At 43.4% G+C, this 14,954-nt stretch overlaps 1 protein-coding gene across 2 annotated transcripts in view; it reads left to right on the forward strand.

Annotated features, from left to right (window-relative positions):
* The first annotated feature begins 12,442 nt into the window (after positions 1-12,442).
* Positions 12,443-14,954, forward strand: part of LOC124798784 (protein kinase C, brain isozyme) — a 128,053-nt gene continuing 125,541 nt past the window's right edge. For both annotated transcript variants that reach the window (XM_047262324.1, XM_047262331.1), the window contains exon 1: positions 12,443-12,525. The gene's annotated coding sequence lies outside the window, so the exon portion shown is untranslated. The remainder of the gene's footprint in view (positions 12,526-14,954) is intronic.

A 14,954-nucleotide genomic window follows, 5' to 3' on the forward strand; every position in this document is an offset into this window, starting at 1 on the left:
AACTACGCTCAACATAAATGGCTGATGCCTCTCCTGACTCGCGCCAAAAATGCAATTTTTTTTCTAACCGCTTTGACATAGGGAACTCCCACTCCTGTCGTTTTTATTTCGTGGCCAAGCCTAGCATCTACCATAAATTTTAATGAAATCAGTGATTACGAGTAGGTAGGGTCCCATCGTTAGCCATTTTCTACGACTCCGAAAGGACAAAGAACTGCATTAAGGCGACTGCTACAGCACAGTTGAAAGGCAAGGCTTTCAGAGCCGAAAGCCCGGTCGTGTACCCTTGATGAGGATTTAGGTTTTCCGTGATTTTCCTAAATCGCTCCAGGCAAATGCCGGGATGGTTCCTCTGAAAGGGCACGGCCGACTTCCTTCCCCATCTTTCCCTAATCCGATGAGACCGTGACCACGCTGTCTGGTCTCCTTCCCCCAAACAACCAAACCAAACCAAACCAGAGTGAACAGTATTGAGCATATCTGGGATGCCTTGCAACGTGTATGCAGAAGAGATCTCCACCCCCGCTCGTACTCTTACGGATTTATGAACAGCCTTGCAGGATTCATGGTGTCAATTCCCTTCAGCTATACTTCAGCCATTAGTAGAGACCATGGCACGTCGTTTTTCGGCACTTCTACATGCTCACTGGGGCCCTACACGATATTAGGCAGGGGTGCCTGTTTCTTTGGCTCTTCAATGTGTAATATTCAGTTGACTGACTGGCACACACTAACACATTTTGCACTTGTCTCAATACTACGTTGCCATAGTCATATAAATTAGTCTATGAAAGAATGCTGAAGTGCTGATTATTAGTAAAGGGCAGGACAAGGATCCAACCATACTTAAATCCTAGAGTCGAGTTTGTTGTTGTTAATATACAGGTGGAGTCAAAAGGGGCTTTACAACTTTGGAATAATATATAAATTTATTGAGGTAACTTACAAAACCTGTAGATGTGTCATTTTGTAGCAAACAACCTCAAGTTTGATTCACGTAGTGCAGCAGTACCCATTCCGCCCCTAGGAGCGCCAGTGTAATGCAAAGTTAATGTGGCTGCTTTCACTGTTGCGGAGTGTGAACGGTGTGTGTTTTGTTTTGATGAAACGAACTCGGCAACAACTGTTCGGCGTAAATTTCGCATCGAATACGCTAAAAAAAAAAAAAAAAAAAAAAAAAAAAAAAAAAAAAAAAAAAAAACCTGCTAGCAGACCTACGGTTTATTCCTGGCACACGAACTTTGTTGAGAAGGGTTGTTCACCGCGACGTGATACAGCACCAGGTCGCTCGCGCATTGATGATCATGTCGGACGGATTAGGGAGATCTTTGCCCGCATTCCACTAAAATCAACGAGTCTCGCTGCACTGGCATTCCACAAAAGACTGTTTGATGAGTCCTGCGTAGACATTTGCATTTGAAACCATATAAATTCACAATGGCACAGCAAATTAGTGATGCACGTAAGGTTGCTCGTGGGGAATTCTGTGCGAAAACGTTGCATCGGATAGAGGAGGACGAAAGGGTCGTAAACAAAGTAATCTTCAGCGATGACTCAACATGTCATATCAATGGCATGGTGAACACCCACAACTGAGAACATGGAACAGCCAAAATCCACATACAACACTGGAAACGTTCGTGACAGCCTCAAAGTTAATGTATTTTGTGCCCTTAGCAAATTGAAAGTGAAGGGCCCTTTCCTCTTCATGGAGAAAACTATCAATTGTATTGTGTATCTAGATATGCTTGAAAACTTTTTTAATTCCACAATTGATCCATGAAGATAACGGAGATGGGATAGTTTATTACCAGCAAGACCGTTCACCACCACATTGCCCCGTGGAAGCTTGAGGATTCCTCAATAATCGCTTCCCAAGTAGGTGGATTGGCTATGACTACCTCCCTACACAGACTTTGTCTGTGGTTTCATTAAAGACCGTGTGTATGTTACTCCCCTATCATACAGTTTAGCCGACCTGAAAAATCGAATCTACACTGCTGCTACAGAAGTTCCGCCCGATTTGCTGCAACGAGTGTGGGAAGAAACTGATTACCGGTGGGATGTTCACCGCATCACATAGAACCAAAATGACGCTTGACACTTTTATATGGAACTTGAGGTTGTTTGCTACAAAATAACACATCTACCGATTCTGTAAGTTATCTCAATAAATTTCTATATCATTCCAAAGTTGTAAAGTCCTTTTTGACTCACCCTGTATTAGAAAAACCAGTATGCAAGAGGTTACAAGATCATAAGTTGCTTCACTGGATGACTCTCACCAGTACAGATTTAGAAGAGGCAAGACAACTGAAGATGCAAGACAACTGAAGATGCAATTAATAAGGCGACCTCACTGGCGGCAGACACTCATTCTACATACACTCATTCTACATACACTCATTCTACATACACTCATTCTACATACACTCATTCTACATACACTCATTCTACATACACTCATTCTACATACACTCATTCTACATACACTCATTCTACATACACTCATTCTACATACACTCATTCTACATACACTCATTCTACATACACTCATTCTACATACACTCATTCTACATACACTCATTCTACATACACTCATTCTACATACACTCATTCTACATACACTCTAGCGATAATGATGGATATAACTAGCGCTTTCAATAATTTACTCTGGCCTTAGCGAGTTTGAGTATGCAGAGGTGCTGCACAACTGTCTGAGAAGCTATTGCCGCTGGAGACAAGCATCTTTAATATGCTCAGGAAGTAAATGTCGAAGACCATATCAAAAGACCGTCTGCAGGGATCATTGTGTGATCCAGAGTTTTGAATGTAATATTTACAGCCCATACTACAGAAGTTATATGAGAGCCGTATTGTAAGCAGCCTGCTAGCATTTGGAGATAACGTGTTGTTCGTAGTAAGCGGTAATTCCAGAAGAATGGTAGAAGGCAAATGCAATGCAACGTTCAATGAACTAGAAGGATGGAGTCGAAGTGTCAAATTGTCATCAGCACCTCACAAAACTACGTACTTGCTGCTAAAAGGGGACCTAACAAGGAGCCGTAAAGTAAAATTTAATGATATAACGATCAGAAGAAGCGTAATAACGAGATATCCAGTACTCCTGGACGAATGTCGTAATTTAGCATATCGTATAGAGGAGGCTCGCAGAAAAGGTATCCGCGATGTACAAAATTGTAACCATCGCAAATAAGCAATTTCTGCTTCCCTTGAAATCAATCTAAGCATACCACCAATCTGTATTAACATCAGTCGTAGAATATGGTGCGAGCGTTTGAGTTCGTAGATTGCACCTTGTGAAGCCAGATTCATTAGTCAGAAGATTTCAACGACAAGTGCTCCTACTGCTTTACTCCGAATGATACACTCATAGTAATTCTAGGAATATGCTCATTGACTGGTTAAATAAAGACATTCAAATGGAAATACAAAGGTTACTTGGCACTGAGGCCTATGCGAAGAATTTAACACAAGGTCGATATTCTAACTGGCAAAATTAATGGGATACTTAACGCACGGGCAGGGGAACCTGCGAATTTCTTCCTGTATCAAGGAGGTGACTGATACATTAGTGTACCAGTCATGGCCCATATCTACGTTGTTGTTGTTGCTGTTGTGGTCTTCAGTCCTGAGACTGGTTTGATGCAGCTCTCCATGCTACTCTATCCTGTGCAAGCTTCTTCATCTCCCAGTACCTACTGCAACCTACATCCTTCTGAATCTGCTTTGTGTATTCATCTCTTGGTCTCCCTCTACGATTTTTACCCTCCACGCTGCCCTTGATGCATCAGAACATGTCCTACCAACCGATTCCTTCTTCTGGTCAAGCTGTGGCACAAAGTTCTCTTCTCCCCAATCCTATTCAATACTTCCTCATTAGTTATGTGATCTACCCATCTAATCTTCAGCATTCTTCTGTAGCACCACATTTCGAAAGCTTCTATTCTCTTCTTGTCCAAACTATTTATCGTCCATGTTTCACTTCCATACATGGCTACACTCCATACAAATACTTTCAGAAATGACTTCCTGACACTTAAATCTATACTCGATGTTAACAAATTTCTCTTCTTCACAAACGCTTTCCTTGCCATTGCCAGTCTACATTTTATATCCTCTCTACTTCGACGATCATCAGTTATTTTGCTCCCCAAATAGCAAAACTCCTTTACTACTTTAAGTGTCTCATTACCTAATCTAATTCCCTCAGCATCACCCGACTTAATTCGACTACATTCCATTATCCTCGTTTTGCTTTTGTTGATGTTCATCTTATATCCTCCTTTCAAGACGCTATCCATTCCATTTAACTGCTCTTCAAAGTCCTTTGCTGTCTCTGACAGAATTACAATGTCATCGGCGAACCTCGAAGTTTTTATTTCTTCTCCATGGATTTTAGTACCTACTCCAAATTTTTCTTTTGTTTCCTTTACTGCTTGCTCAATGTACAGATTGAATAACATCGGGGAGAGGCTACAACTCTGTCTTACTCCCTACGTACGTAATCTGTACAAAAGCGGAAGACAGGTTAATGATAGTTGCGCCAGTGGCAGTGTGGGCGCTCCGGAGCACACATTGTGGGACACAGTGATCTACAAAGACGCAGCGCATAATTGCCACCAAGCATTAAGGATGTTGGCTCCCTAAGCAGCAATGTGGAGCGAATCGACCTGGCGCATCTTGGACGCCACTGCAGGCACAGTATCCAGGAAGGTCAAGGAAGATTTCACGAGGCATTCAACCCCACGTCAGCATGCTGCCATCCCGGCTATACGAGATTTCTCTACATATGGAAAGAGGTCAGGTGCAATTTGCACAGCTGCGGTTGACGACCACCCAGTGAAATGCTTGTTCAAGAAATGAGATTGGATTTGTGCTAGTAATCAAGGAAGTGTGGGTTCCAACACGCTACGATCGCTTGTTGTAGTGGATACGCTGCTGACGTGCTGCCCCACGCCAAAGGAATTCAGCAGGCGACACGCTTATATGAGGGCGGATCGAGTAGCCGTGACGATCATCTGCAGTCAAATGCACCCTGAAAATTGTACAAAAGCAGAGCAGAATCTCTAGTACTAACGGTAGTATCAGTAGTTGGCTGAAGGAAGGAAGGAAAGATGGAAGGAAGGAAGAGTAGGGACTAACGTCCCATCGGCATCGAGGTCATTAGAGACAGGGTAATTTGTTAAGAGGTTAGGTTAGTGTTTTTTTTTTAACGTCCCGTCGACAACGAGGTCATTAGAGACGGAGCACAAGCTCGTGTTAGGGAAGGATGGGGAAGGAAACCGGCCGTGCTCTTTTTCAGAGGAACCACCCCGGCATTTGCCTGAAACGATTTAGGGAAATCACGGAAAACCTAAATCAGGATGGCTGGAGACGGGATTGAACCGTCGTCCTCCCGAATGCGAGTCCAGTGTGCTAACCACTGTGCCACCTCGCTCGGTCAATTTGTTAAGAGGTTTTACTGTAGTTTAGTAGTGACAGAAAGCAATTGTATTGTCAGTATTTTGTAGTATACCATGAATAAATGAATTAATATACATGCTTATTACGATCCACGAAAATGTGAATTATATGGCCTGTTTTAGCTTCCCGGATAACAGGCTGTAATTGTGAAGAGTAAAAAAATAAATGAGTAAATAAATATATCCTGGCGGATCCTTGAGAGACAATAATATCGTGCAAGATTTTTGATTGTGCAATATTATTGACCGTCTATGGGTAAGATTGACGGCTGTGCAGCGTATGTTGAACAACATATTGACGCCGCTACTGAGACTGGATTTTAATTATGCCAGGCCGGCCGCTGTGGTCGAGCGGTTCTAGGTGTTTCAGTCCGGAACCGCGCTTTTGCTACGGTCGCAGGTTAGAATCCTGCCTCGGGCATAGATGTGTGTGATGTCCTTAGGTTAGTCAGGTTTAAGTAGTTCTAGGTCTAGGGGACTTAGGACCTCAGATGTTAAGTCCCATAGTGCTTAGAGCCATTTGAACTATAATTACGCCAACCGGTTCTGCTAATGTATGTAGTCTCTGGATAGTACCGCATATATTTGACTGCTCAATCCCACCTGCCAGACCGTTAATGTCGCGCAATTTGTTGTAAACCGAATTGTGGAAATTGCTACAAAAATCTGCTGAACGTACGTTCAAAAATGGTTCAAATGGCTCTGAGCACTATGGGACTTAACTTCTGAGGTCATCAGTCCCCTAGAACTTAGAACTACTTAAACCTAACTAACCTAAGGACATGACACACATTCATGTCCGAGGCAGGATTCGAACCTGCGACCGTAGCGGTCGCGCGGCTCCGAACGTACGTTCATTTTAGGATAATTGGAAGTAGATAGGGATTTGTCAGCTTCGTTGTTGCGTAAAATTTAATGCATGTAGTAACTGTCGGAGGAAAACCAAGGAATAGGCTGTCATCAGTTGACGAAATACAGGGAAATATATCCGGAAACGAGTAAGACACAGTAAGTAAAAAAGTTAAATTCGTTGCGGAGTATTTACGGGATGCGAACGAAAAGCGAAGCTGGAGCTGATCTACTGGAACAAAAACACGTTGGTAATTCTGATACCACCAACGTTTTGCAAAGTCGAGAGATACCTTCTAATTTAAATCTAACCACAATTTGAAGATGATGATGATAATAATAATAATAATAATAATAATAATGGCGTGTGACGAGGGCCTCCCGTCGGGTAGACCGCTCGCCTGGCGCAAAACGCATGTATACATCTTTCATTGTATTTATGTAATGTTTCAAGCTTTCTGTAACAGCTGTGCACACTTCCATCAATATTAGGTTTTTTGACTAGTGGTGCTGTACTTCAGAATTTTAGGTCTTCAGTTGAAATTATTGTAGCCAAACAACATAACGTGACTGTCAGGCTCTGAGCTGCAGAAGCGGAGTCTGGCAGCTGAGTGGTCTTTTTCGTAATTATTAATGTGACCATTTGCAGAGGTACATCAAATGAGCGAGCGTCCATCCTCAGAAAATTCCAATAACCCTTTGGTCCTCTTTATCATAAAGTCAGTAAATTTTGATGTTCAGGTTTCCCTCTTTTCTTAGACCATTCATTCATTCATCCATCTACGCTTCCTCTTTTCTTTCCGGCCCAGGAACCAAGTAGGCCTAATAGGTAGCGTCCCTATCCGCCATGTTTGTACCTCCGACATTTGACATGTAATTTGCGCAATACCACTTCGCTGTCTGGATCCTGCATTCAGTAAATAGCACTACATTATTGACACCCTAGAGGCCGCTTTTCGGTTTGATGTTGTTGATACGAGCAAAATACGCTACGCCACGCTCACCCGCAAGGATAAGGGCCCTACAGACGCTCCAACAAGCAGCAGACCGACAAATTTCGTGGAAACTTACGCACATCCCGACCGAATTTACTCAGCGATTACAGCGCCGCCCTTTTCCTCTCGCTGGTTGCGTACTGTGCATTGAGGTTGTATTCGACGAGATGCAGCTTGTTTTTACACAGAAACAGAAACTGGGATTTGCCATGGACGGCTTAGAGGTAACAAGGCTGAAAAAGCTGAGGGAAAACTGTAGGTAAATGCAAAGAAAGAAATTCACTCACGTTCTGTTACTTAAGGAGCTGGGAGCTATGATTTTCGTAATTATGTACTAATGAATGACTCATACTTTTCGGAGCTGCTGAACATCATCAAATCATTCTTAACGAAAAAGAATAGCCATGAAAGAGGCTGTAAGCTGCGAGGAGACACCGTTAGCTATAGTACGGTTTCTAACCACTGACGACCTCAAATTCAGTGCAGCTATATCCCCACGAATATTAGTTAAAATGCTTCCAGAAACATGCAACACGATTTATAGTTGCTGAGTAAATACATCGTGGTAAAGCAAAATAAATAAATCAAATGATATTCAAGTAAACTTTTTTATTTATGTAGCATAAAAGATGTCCCCTGTAAGTTTAAGAAACTCATTTCAAACCAGAAGAAGAAAGGTTACAAATGTTGATGCGTACATCATCTAATAAATAGAACAATAGATACATAGAAAATGAAGCATTTAGCAACTGTTAGGAGCATAAAAAAAAGAACAAGAGACAGTCCTACACTTCGCCCTTAACATCTCAAGGATTAGATATAAACTGTATTTTTTAAATATTTCTAGTTATGAAACAAATATGTTTTGTGAATAAAGTCTACCTACGGTCTATGTTTCGGTTACCGAAGAACAGAAGGCAACGGACTTTTATTCATAAAATATACAGTATATCTTTTGCTCTCTCTACGTGCCACATTAAACCATTACGGATTTGTTAAAAATGAAACAGTTGCTTCGTTTGTTATGTCTCTATTGCTATACTCCCGACGTATCCCACAAACAACTGCCGTCTTTGAATTTCTCCAGAAACTCTGTCATTAAAGTTTCGTCCGCCTCGCGCTGTATCATGTACACTCCTGGAAATGGAAAAAAGAACACATTGACACCGGTGTGTCAGACCCACCATATTTGCTCCGGACACTGCGAGAGGGCTGCACAAGCAATGATCACACGCAAGGCACAGCGGACACACCAGGAACCGCGGTGTTGGCCGTCGAATGCCGCTAGCTGCGCAGCATTTGTGCACCGCCGCCGTCAGTGTCAGCCAGTTTGCCGTGGCATACGGAGCTCCATCGCAGTCTTTAACACTGGTAGCATGCCGCGACAGCGTGGACGTGAACCGTATGTGCAGTTGACGGACTTTGAGCGAGGGCGTATAGTGGGCATGCGGGAGGCCGGGTGGACGTACCGCCGAATTGCTCAACACGTGGGGCGTGAGGTCTCCACAGTACATCGATGTTGTCGCCAGTGGTCGGCGGAAGGTGCACGTGCCCGTCGACCTAGGACCGGACCGCAGCGACGCACGGATGCACGCCAAGACCGTAGGATCCTACGCAGTGCCGTAGGGGACCGCACCGCCACTTCCCAGCAAATTAGGGATACTGTTGCTCCTGGGGTATCGACGAGGACCATTCGCAACCGTCTCCATGAAGCTGGGCTACGGTCCCGCACACCGTTAGGCCGTCTTCCGCTCACGCCCCAACATCGTGCAGCCCGCCTCCAGTGGTGTCGCGACAGGCGTGAATGGAGGGACGAATGGAGACGTGTGGTCTTCTGCGATGAGAGTCGCTTCTGCCTTGGTGCCAATGATGGTCGTATGCGTGTTTGGCGCCGTGCAGGTGAGCGCCACAATCAGGACTGCATACGACCGAGGCACACAGGGCCAACACCCGGCATCATAGTGTGGGGAGCGATCTCCTACACTGGCCGTACACCACTGGTGATCGTCGAGGGGACACTGAATAGTGCACGGTACATCCAAACCGTCATCGAACCCATCGTTCTACCATTCCTAGACCGGCAAGGGAACTTGCTGTTCCAACAGGACAATGCACGTCCGCATGTATCCCGTGCCACCCAACGTGCTCTAGAAGGTGTAAGTCAACTACCCTGGCCAGCAAGATCTCCGGATCTGTCCTCCATTGAGCGTGTTTGGGACTGGATGAAGCGTCGTCTCACGCGGTCTGCACGTCCAGCACGAACGCTGGTCCAACTGAGGCGCCAGGTGGAAATGGCATGGCAAGCCGTTCCACAGGACTACATCCAGCATCTCTACGATCGTCTCCATGGGAGAATAGCAGCCTGCATTGCTGCGAAAGGTGGATATACACTGTACTAGTGCCGGCATTGTGCATGCTCTGTTGCCTGTGTCTATGTGCCTGTGGTTCTGTCAGTGTGATCATGTGATGTATCTGACCCCAGGAATGTGTCAATAAAGTTTCCCCTTCCTGGGACAATGAATTCACGGTGTTCTTATTTCAATTTCCAGGAGTGTATATTAGAATAGCATTTAATCCCGTGGTGACAAAAGACGATCTTTTGTCGAGCGGTTGGCGCGACAGCATTGTATGCGGCACGGTTTGTTGGCTGAAGTCATGGTCTAGAGAGGGGGGGGGGGCAGGTGTTCGTACCCAACAAACCGCCTGACAATAAATGTTGGTCTGTCCGTCGACGCGTCTCTAGGCTCTTAATTGCAACTATGTTCAAACCGCAGGCACACGGCGCGCATTCCAATGTTGAGCGCTGAGTGTGCCGAGTTTCTGTCATTATAGCTTGGAATCAGTATGTTGGGAAGTCTTTTCGAACATTCGGAGCAATATAGAGTATGTCGGATATTCTGAACGGAAGATGGAAGAACGCCAGCTGCGTCACCCGACGCCATTTCTGTTCAGTACAGAGTCGCAAGACACCGTAATTATTGACTTTCAGTTGAAGCCCAGATGAATATGTGCCGTTTCTAAGCACCATCAAATTACGAATATCTCTAAGATCTGTTGTTAACTGTACTATTTGTTGTAATAAAATGACGGGAAACGTCATATTGGTGGTTAAAGAATTATTGTAACTTCCGTATTACGAAGTATGCCGTTTCAAGGCAACGGCACGTTGAGGATCCATCAAAAACGCATTGTTCTTAATACAATTTGTTATTATTAAATGTAAGTTAATAACATATCTACGATTAAAGCTTTTAGGAGATGGTAGGACACAAAGTATGGTTGTAATTAATCTACGGTTGGCGTAGCGCAATGAGTAGACACAGAATTGGTACTTACCAGATGATATATTGGTGGTTCGCTACTCCCTGCAAAAAATTTTTTTACTAACCTTCGCGTTTTGTAATAGGTGCAGATATTTTATTTTTAGTTTAATATAAGTATATTCTATGATATTCGATGTTATGTAAATGTAAGTGCGCTCTTTCTAAGGAGTTAATTTCTTCGTTTGGCTTTATCTACAAGACAACTTGGGCTACTTGCAGTGCGATATTTTACGCTTTCTTGTATCAATTTTTGTATTTCATGTGTTGTAAATTAAGAATGACCTTAGAGGTTTACTGAAAAGAGAGAATGGTGAAATCAGTGACCTTGTGTGGAGAACTGTTATAAATTTATATCGCGCTATTTATAATTGAACTTTTATACGCCGATGTTCTTATTGGCTGATACTTTCCTTTTCGCCTTCCAGCATTGTTGATGGATGTTGAGGTTTTTACTTACGTGTACTACAGACAGAAAAACATGACCAGCATACGGACAAGGGAGGAAATGTTCGTTTTAGTAGAGCTAACGTAGGTATTTTACGCCTGTCAGTTTGGTAAACAGTGTGATTTGCTAGCCTCAGATACAGCCGACAACTGCCGCTGGAGGGCGCTGCGATCGCATGTACCACGTTGAGGCTCACATACCACAAACGGAAGTCGCATCGTTTCTGAACATTCAGCAAGATATTGTTGAACTCGGCAGGCTCATCGCTGACGTTCGAACGCTGTTCCTCTGATCTGACTTACTCTGTCAGCCACATGAAACATACGTAATTTACTCATATTACAAGAACTTTATTTCAGTGCATTTAGTAAAATTTCATGATTGTATTCCCACCTAAGCGGCGGGAGAAATCTGGCGTTATTATTCGGAAATCTGTGAGAATTGAAGTTCGAATCAGACCTGAAGGCGTGCTCAGATAGCCTAACGGTTGAGAGTGGCACTAATTTTCAGTAATTACAACATATTCATCACATTGTAGGTTCAACATATCCGAAGTTTGCGCTGATAAAATTTCATAGCACTGTATGTTCTTTGGTTTCATCCCGTATCAGGCAACTCGTTTCATTGCATTTGAGTGTATTTAATTTAGTTCGGTCACAGGTTTATTCGGATGGCGAGAGAGCGTAACAGAAATACTTGAATATTAAAACTGGTCGACGTTTTATGTAAGAAGGTGTATATCTCCGCTTAGAAAATTTCAAGCGCAGTAACTACCAACATTCCTTAGTCCACCAAGTATGTGTCCCATAGGGATCGTGCAGATAAATTAGGAAGGTAACTGTTCTCACAAAGGCGTTCAGTCATTTTCTCACGCTACATCCGTCTGCAGAACAGGAAGAAACCTTCATATATAGTACCGTAAACTGTACCTTTCGCCACACACTTCCCAGTGACTCACAGAGAATAGACCTTGTTGCACAGGAACACCCAGGATATTCTGGCACCATTATATGTTTGTTCTGCACGTCATACAGTTCACCTGTTGAGTGTGTGTGTATGTGTGTGTGTTTTTTGAACGTCAGACAGATTGTTGTGATTATTTTGTATTTTATTTCAGCCGTATCAAGTTTGCGCCAATTCTTTCCTCGGGAGTTTGACGTTTCCTTCTTCCTTTCGCACAATTCTGTAACGTGTGCATTATAGTTGCTTTGGAATGAGAGAAGACGGGTATTATTTTATAAACTGGTGTCCACGATGGCAAACCGTGCGGTAGCAGCGCTCGTATGTGTTCAAACGCATGTGGTCTGTGTCGTGTGGTTATTCATGTTGTATTGTTTGTTGCAGTATGCAGCTTCGTGGTCCACAAGCGATGTCACGAATATGTCTCGTTTACCTGCCCCGGAGCCGACAAAGGAGCAGATTCAGACGTAAGTATCCGAAAAGCAGGCCTGTGCGTTTGCTGCACTCAATAGCGCTGCTTGTTCAGTAATATGACATTTGCGCAGTTTTAATTACATAAAAGTTTACTACATTATAGACTCAGTGACTTCGAAAGTTTCAAGGTATGTTCTGTTTACATTGTGAGATAATTTGAAACGTACGCTTCTTTTACAGTTCCAGTTTTATATGGTTCACGCTTGTATCGGAATAGTAAATTACCAGAAATAGTGTAGAAAATTCTCACTATACTAGTTTTTACCCATAGCTACACAGGTCACACACCTGAAGTAGACAAGATAGTAACAGATCTGCATGAGAAAAAATATTGGCATTTCTAGATTTCGTTCTTTAAAATTGACACGAAGGCGGCGGATAAAGCAGTTGTTGGACATATGTTCCAATACAGAAGACGGCGAGATTTGAGACAATACGCTAATAGTAAGCGTTAGAACTAATAATGAGGATAGTAGCATAACCTAACGAACAATGTGTGTCGACAGATAGCAAAGTTTATTGGATGATAGGACAATTTTCCATCGGTTGGCTGTTGGCTGGTTTTTGTTTGGATCATGCTTCCTCTTAAGTTTTTTTCTCAGACTCATTTGTGTTTGCAGCAGTTCGGCGATTCGAAATACTATGTCCACAGTGTGTTTCAGTAAGGATTTTGTAACTTTCAAAAACTCGTTTCGCTACCTTTCAGGATAACTACATGTTAGCGAAAGTTTGCTTGGCATAAATTTCGGCTTAACGATAAATGAGACAAAGACAAAGAATGAACACTCCGCGCGGCCAGTAGTTCAACAAATCGGCATTTTGCGTCCTTTTCAATGATGCGAGGCGTCGAGTATAGTGGCGTCCCAGTGAGGAATTGAAGCCACAGTTTGTGGAGGGTGCAGTTCAGATAAGAGATGCTCCTGTGATGTTTTGGGAGTAACTTAAGCAACATGTCGTGGGTCCATAGATTAGCGTTACCGTGAACATGAGCCAGGATACCATTTCAACATTGCCCATGACCAAGTGTAATCTTTGCATACGCTTGAGGTATTTGAATCACTACCAAATCATGCATCAATTAGTAGTTGTCATAACAGCTCCCTTTTCCATAAAGTGACAATTTTTCGTCTATCAGATTTCGTCTTAGTTACGGTATTGAGCCAGTTTCAGTTTTATAACATGTACATGGTCAAAGCAAAAGTTACTGACTAAGGAAGGGCTCATTCTGCGCAGACAACTGACACTCTCTGTGCTCGCTACATAGCGGTCGTAAACGCACTACAAAAAGCTCTCCACCCCTGGCAATAGGCCAGGCGGCAGCCAACACCACTTTCACCCTTTTCAGTCTCCTCTACCCTGACTCACATTTGTTCATAGCGGATGAAAATGACCCGCCACGAAGCAAAACTTACTGCGTTCATACCACTACTTTACTACACGAAACTGAGCTTTGAACATAGGTCTTCGGCCCGCAGCGTCTAAAGGCAACTCTCGACTTCGTGGTAGAAGCAGAGAATACATATGCAGTGCCTGGCAAAAAAAGTAAAGCACTCCGAAGACATTACGCATACACAACACCAGTGGGCATGTAAAGGATTAAAGTTCCAATTCTCTGTGAGAGGTAAATCGGTCACCTCTGTGCTTCAGTGTCGTTCATGTACAATGTTTTACCAGGCCTGGTAGCACCTATTGGGTGATTTCAGCTGCCCCTACATATGGGTATTACGCAACCTGCAACGCCTTCAAATACTACACGCATCCTTTTACTACTTTATCGTGATTATACTGCGGACACTTCCGTCTTGCAAAATGACAACAGCTTGTTCACATGTCTGTACGCTCACGTTACTGGCTCGTCGAACACTCGGGCACACATCGCACCTTGAGTGGCTCTCTAAATCGCTCTGTCTTAATCATGTAGAAAATGGCGGTGACTGGTTGGAACAGTGGATGAAACGTGGCTTCAGCTTTGCATCGCGCACCTGAAGAAACTTTTGGAATATTTCGTCACAGAATAAAGAGGCAATTATCTAGGTTAAAGACGGTGTTAGTGTCATGTTTCCTGGGGTGACTAATTTTTTGTCTGGTGTGCTTATCTGTCTTATCCATCTGCGCAATATTCATCAATGCATTTTTGTTTCTAGATCTTCCGATGCAGAATTTGTTGATATACGGAATGTTTCCTAATTTCTATTACCGAGGGCACTTAGTAGAGACAGATTTAAAAAGGAACCCACGTGCGGAAATGTTCTGCTTGGTTATAAAATATGTTTCTAGAATGAATGTAAAAAAGAGAGAGCTAGTAGAGTGGGTCGTAACAAGCAACTTGCATATAGCGTCCCATGTTCGCATCCTTTAGCATTCGGCGTCATTTAACAGCGTTGCGCGTCGCCGGGAAGGTAGGCATACAGCCCGCCATCCG

Source organism: Schistocerca piceifrons, chromosome 1, assembly GCF_021461385.2.
Source record: "Schistocerca piceifrons isolate TAMUIC-IGC-003096 chromosome 1, iqSchPice1.1, whole genome shotgun sequence".
Lineage (NCBI taxonomy): Eukaryota > Metazoa > Arthropoda > Insecta > Orthoptera > Acrididae > Schistocerca > Schistocerca piceifrons.